The sequence below is a fragment of the Dipteris shenzhenensis genome, chromosome 4, assembly GCF_047967505.1.
Source record: "Dipteris shenzhenensis isolate YYH24624 ecotype China chromosome 4, Dip_SZ_1.0, whole genome shotgun sequence".
Lineage (NCBI taxonomy): Eukaryota > Viridiplantae > Streptophyta > Polypodiopsida > Gleicheniales > Dipteridaceae > Dipteris > Dipteris shenzhenensis.
In genome coordinates, this window is record NC_141599.1 from 61,335,581 (window position 1) to 61,341,754 (window position 6,174).

Here is a 6,174-nt window from a genome sequence, read left to right on the forward strand (position 1 = left end):
CCTACACAAAAATTCTTTCTATGATTTGTGAACTATTTCCAGACTCACACCTAGAATTATTCTAAGTTAGCAGTACTCCTATCAGACCTGTCTAAAGGGGTGGAGAAGGGTAGGTACAATAAGTTAGGATTAGCCTTATCAGACTCATCTAAAGAAGTGGAGAAGGGTCGATTGGTACAATAAGTACCGACCCATTATGTGGACATAGTAGCTCGATGCGTGTTTAAGCAATTGAAGTAAATTGTTCAATCATCTCCTATGTTAGAAATAGTAGATCCTAGTTAAGTATTCATGATTGAAACAAATGCCAATGACTATGGTGTTGGAATAGCCTTGTTCCACGATAGTAGAGTGGCAAGTTTTGTGAGTAAAAGCTCATTGAGCCAAAAGCTAATGAAACAACAACTTTCTTTTCATATAGTACATGTAATATTTCTCAAGTACCTGGACAACTCATAAGCTCTCCTGTTGCTTTTGGATGGTAGCCACTTTTCCAATCAATGGTTTCATCCTGGAAAGGAGTGGGGGGCAACAGGAAGGCAAAAAACGCAATCTAGTTAATAGTCTGTCAAAACTCCTCTTTGCAAATTGCGCGTGGATGGTCTCTACTTATTGGAATGTTCACCTTAGCAGAGATATGCATGATTTTAAAGGGCTCCCTTTCCGGGGCGAGCGGCTGATAAGGGTGACTTCATCTTTTCGACGTACTGACTGTCTTTTACTAGCGGCACTGGTAGACTTGGAGACGCAAGTTGCCATGTCATCATTGTGCGCCTTCTACTTTTCGACTGCGCGAGTCACCATGTCATCGCGCACAATTCCGCCTCATCAAAAGCGTGAGTGAGTGTCTAATAAGTCTATTATATGCAGGTGCAGAAGTGGCAAAGGCAGAGGCCCAAACAATAGAGGCGTAGATCCATTAGACGCGGCAGAGGCAGAGAAGTAGGCAATAGAGGGTCAAGTGCCGCACAGACGCGGTAGAGAACAGTTCCAGCAGAGAAGTTCTGGTATACCAGTTCCGGCAAATGAGTTCGCAGAGCACTCGGGGCTGAGAGCTAATCTACAGCTCGCGGGACCAGAGGCACGAAATGCCAAGTGACGTACAGCGCGAGGCACGTAAGTTTACCCTCGCGGGGCCTCGCCTTGACGTTCACTGCAGGACCTTCAGGCTGCCCAACGATGAATGAATTCAAAGGACGGTGGAGAATGCTCTTCCACCTCTGTCCTTGACGCTCACTGCAGGGCAGGACCCTCAGGCTGCCCAGCGATGACTGAATTCAAAGGAAGCACGCCAGGACCCGGGGGTCGAAATTTCCAAAGAATTGACGTCGCATCGCCTCGGAAGGAGAAGCGACAGAAATGTAGACGCAATTGAAGCGTCGTCTATCGATGTCACGTACTCGAAGGTCTTCCTGCTTCGTGTGAACTCCTCATTTTCGGTATGAGGACTACTTGATTTCTTTCTATAAGATTCGACAGTTCTCTACCTTCAACTTTGCCACATGACTTAGCAAAACGTCTTACAAGACCTTCTCGCAGCTTTGTCTCATGCGCTGAGAAATGCCTTTCGTCCCGCCTCTAACTATCTCCTCAAGAATTATGACTCACGCCTCATTGTTTCCTCCTAGCACGACCAAATTTCGCCCCAAGCTGCAATGTCTGGCTTGTTTTACTGCTGTTTGCATTTTCTTCTCGATGTATGCCAAGGCAAACAGCAGCAGCGGTGGATTCTCAGCTGTCCTACACCCCAGCAGTGTTGAAGGACAGACTAATATAAGAGCTTACGACTGCCTTCCTGCTAATTTCAGCGATGGCAGCGTCTTGAGCGAGAACCTGCACACGGTTTTGACAAATCTCACCGTCGCGTCCGCAAGGGCCTTTTACGACGTTAGCATTGTTGGCAGAGGTTTGGACACGATGTATGGGGCGTTCCAATGCCGTGGTGATCTCACATTCAAGCAATGTTCCCAGTGCGTTTCTGTGCTAGTAAGTCTTGTCCAGACTCATTGTGCTTATGCTGTAGGAGCGCGAATCCTCGTAGATATTTGCTACCTTCAGTACCAGAACAGTTCTTTCTTCGTGCTTAATAGACAAGCACTTGTTGCCTCATGCAACCATTCTCAACAAACCAAACAGATTCCATTCTTCTCTCAACAAGTCGACGCAGTCGTCAAGACGGTAATAGACGCTGCTCCCCGCTATGGAGGCTACGCATCTGCCGTCACAGAGCCCTTGTACGCTCTTGCTCAATGCATTGGATATCTCTCAGCGACAGAATGTTCACAATGCCTCCAACCCATTTATGAAGTTAGACAAGTGGATTGTGGAGACGCTGCCGAAGCGCTAATAGTCGCTGGAAGTTGTTTCTATCGCTATGCGACATACTCTTTTTTCACGCCCACCAACAACACGATATTCACACTTGCTCCAGCACCTTCATTTAGCGGCCCTCGCGAGACAGCCCGTAAATACCGAGGTATTGCAATGCCTTAGTTATATCGGGCCGTTCTAGAGAGTTCTCATTCCGAACTACGCATGATTCGATTTAGTAGCTTGGGAAGTTGTGCTTAGCAGCAGTATCGATGATCGGATTCAGTTTCGTTTCGGCACGACTAAAACAGAAATTATCCTGGAAATCCAGGTGCATCGACCTCTGTTATTGTTGGAGTCACAGCGGGCGTCATTGTTTTTCTTGTTGCATCGCTATCTTTTTGCAGCTTTGCCGTTAAAGTGAGACGCAAGGAAACAGGTGAGAGTTGTGGGAAACACCGTTTGCAAGTAGGCAGAGTCTTTCATATGTCGGAATAAGATTTCGAAATATCTTTGCAGCGGCCCGACCGCGAGAGAGCACAACTCAGGACGACAGAAGATTGGCGTTACGAAACAAGGCACGAGTTTATTCCTTTGGTGTATTGAAGGCAGCCACTAGGAACTTCCATCCCGACAACAAGCTTGGTGAGGCCAATTCGGCAGTGTCCACAAGGTACCTGATCATGTACAATATTAACGAGGCGTTGTAGTATTGTACTAATCTCGAATTGTGTTTACAAAGTAAGGCATTGACATGCTTAGGGTATTGCATCGACTCGTTACATGAGTTGCTAACTTCTACGCGAATTCTCAGTGCCTGATGTTGCATTTTCAATGAATGAGAGAGGATGGACTTCATTGCCAAGTTTCGACAACGTTTGAAAGCCTGCCTTTCTGTACCTCCATGGCAGGGAACGTTACCTAATGGACGAGAAGTCGCAGTGAAATCACTTTCTGTGAGTAGACTCAAGGGAAGCAGCAGTTCATGAATGAGGTCGATTTGTTGACAACAGTACAACATCAAAATCTGATAAAGCTGTTGGGATGCTGCGCGGAAGGGCCGCATAGGCTTCTCGTTTACGAATATGCACCTAACAGAAGCCTCGACAGATTCCTGTTCGGTAAAATCCTGCAATTTCGAAGATTGTTTTCCAGGAATCGGGCAGATATTACGTCTTTCTGTTTGTAATCTGGAACGAACACTAAATTGATGCGGTTTATCAGGTGCTGATTGCCCATTTCCCCTAGATTGGCCAATGCGACGTGAAATTATCATTGGGACAGCCCATGGATTGCACTACCTACACGACGCCTGTGAGATCCGAATTGTTCACAGGGATATCAAAGCCAGCAATGTGCTCTTAGACCACGAGATGAAACCCAAAATCGCTGATTTCGGCATTGCCAGACTTTTCCCAGGGGACCAGTCGCACATCAGCACGAGAGTCGCCGGGACCCTGTATGATTTCCCAAGCTCTTAAGCCCACTTTTCATTTTTAACAGATATATAATGCAAGCTTTACTTTAAGTGCGCTAGCACATGGCGTAGTCTAGGATACTCATAGGACAATTTTCTGATTCCTTCTCATTTCCCGTTAAACCACATTTAGAATCGTCAAAAGTGTAGAGTGTGCAAGCCGCAAGGTTTGCAGAGGTTCAACAGGAATAATGTTTTGAAGGATTTTGACGCCTAGCGTTGCAACCCCTCGGATTAGAAGAGGTTTGATGCATCAGAAATCTTTCGTAATGGTAAATGGATACTAACCCATTGACCGGCTAATTGTACATACTGACCGCCTAGTCTACTCCTTTGGACTAACATTGACCAGATTGACCAGACTAACATTAACAGTGACCAGACTGACCAGCACGAAAACACCACCTTGACAACTTGCTCTTACCCTGTCTGACGTGTGCCACCCATTCAAGGTCAACAACAACTAGCCAAAAACTGATGAAATCAGCTCCCGACCTGCCAATCAATCTCTAGTTTCATTGGTTTCCACCCAATACTAGCCACAAATTCCCTACTCCATCAGTGATTCATTCAATGGAAAAGGTCTCCAATGCTCCCCGCATCAACCTTGCTTATGCAAAATTGAGGTGGGACTTCTCCTTAAACGTTGCCAATCGTGAAAGTGGGGAGCTTATGTCTTCCCCTCAGACATAATATGGTTTCCATCTTGCCATTTTGTGAGGGGTGGAAGAAGCATCCACCTCCACTCCTCCACTTTCTCATTACTCCTTAAAACCATGCACCTAGAGTCCACATGCGGTCTCTAGATTTATGAAGATAATAAGGAAGGTGATCATTCCTATCCTACGTTTATCATGAGTTTAGAATGGAACTATGCTTTGTGATTAGAAACATGAAATAAATATCCATGTAAATTCATTCCCATGGTTTTTCCACTCAAATATTTGTCAATCAACAAATGTTGCAAATCCTAACTTAAGATCACTAGTGCATGTTGCTAGATATGTAACTTTAACAATATAAATTTTAGTTGTTTCTTTTCCTCAATTTGAATTACTAAGTAGGTACAATGACAACTTTTGCAGAGGATATCTTGCTCCTGAATATGCTTTACATGGGCAATTAACAAACAAAGCTGACGTGTTTAGTTATGGGATACTCACTCTTGAGATCTTAACTGGAAGGAGAAATATAGAACCAGAGCTCCATATACAGGAACGACATCTACTACAATGGGTTCGGCATTTCTATGTCAATTTGAGCATAGTTATAAATAATTTCACTAGTGCTTGTGATTCTTATAAAAGTCAACCATCATTTATGATCATGTGATACTGTTTTTCAGGTATGGACATTATACCAGCAGCATCAACAAATAGAAACACTAGATCCAAAGCTAAGAAACATTGTTGTCCAAGATGTTTTGAGAGTGTTGCAGGTTGCACTTTTGTGTACCCAAGCATCACATGCATTAAGACCCAATATGTCTGATGTTCTTAACCTACTCACCTCTGAACATGAGATATTTGAAAAACCTACTGAACGAGGATTCATTGCCAATTTAGAGGAACTATAGATAATCATCAAGGATCTACTACGCAAAAAGATAATGCTTATAAGACCATATTAGGAAAAGTGGAAAATCTCACGAATTTGAGACTCTCCAAAGACAAGTCATGTCTCCACGTCCATCTATTTCTAATGTATGTATACCATATGTTGGCCATGCTCTCTCTCTCTCTCTCTCTCTCTCTCTCACACACACACACACACACACACACACACACACACATTGCATGCACGGACATGCACATGTACACGTGCACGCATGTGCACATGCATGCATGCACACACACACATGCATGCATGTGCACAAATGTGCATGCGCACACACACGCACACACACACACACACACACGTGCATTCACATACGAATGCATGCATGGATGCACAACTCTGTAGCTTTTTTTTCAAAATGATTAGTATGATAGCCTTTAATAATATATTCCTATTAAATACATGTGATTAAACAATGTTCTTTTGTTGAACACATGTGATTGTCACATCTTTTCTACATAATGCATCAAATGGGAAGTATTTGTTAGAAAGAATACGGTAAGAAAAAATGCTTGCAAGTGGGAAATTTTATGCCATAGATTTGAATTAGATAATATCAAAATTTCAAGATTGATTAGCTGTATTTTATTTCATGGTTGTCATGTAAAAAGAGGGAGCCATATATTTCATAAATGTTTCAAGTGGTTCATGAAAATTTCTCGTGACATTTTTAAGCTTTTCAAATCTTTGCCCTTAAATGCCATATAAAGAAAACCACCAATCACTACCAATGGAGAAACTATAAGTCATTGGTAGCCTAGACTCTACAA

At 43.4% G+C, this 6,174-nt stretch overlaps 1 pseudogene; it reads left to right on the top strand.

Moving 5' to 3' along the window:
• Positions 1–1,560: 1,560 nt before the first annotated feature.
• Positions 1,561–5,363, top strand: LOC147903141 (cysteine-rich receptor-like protein kinase 2; annotated as a pseudogene).
• Positions 5,364–6,174: the final 811 nt, after the last annotated feature.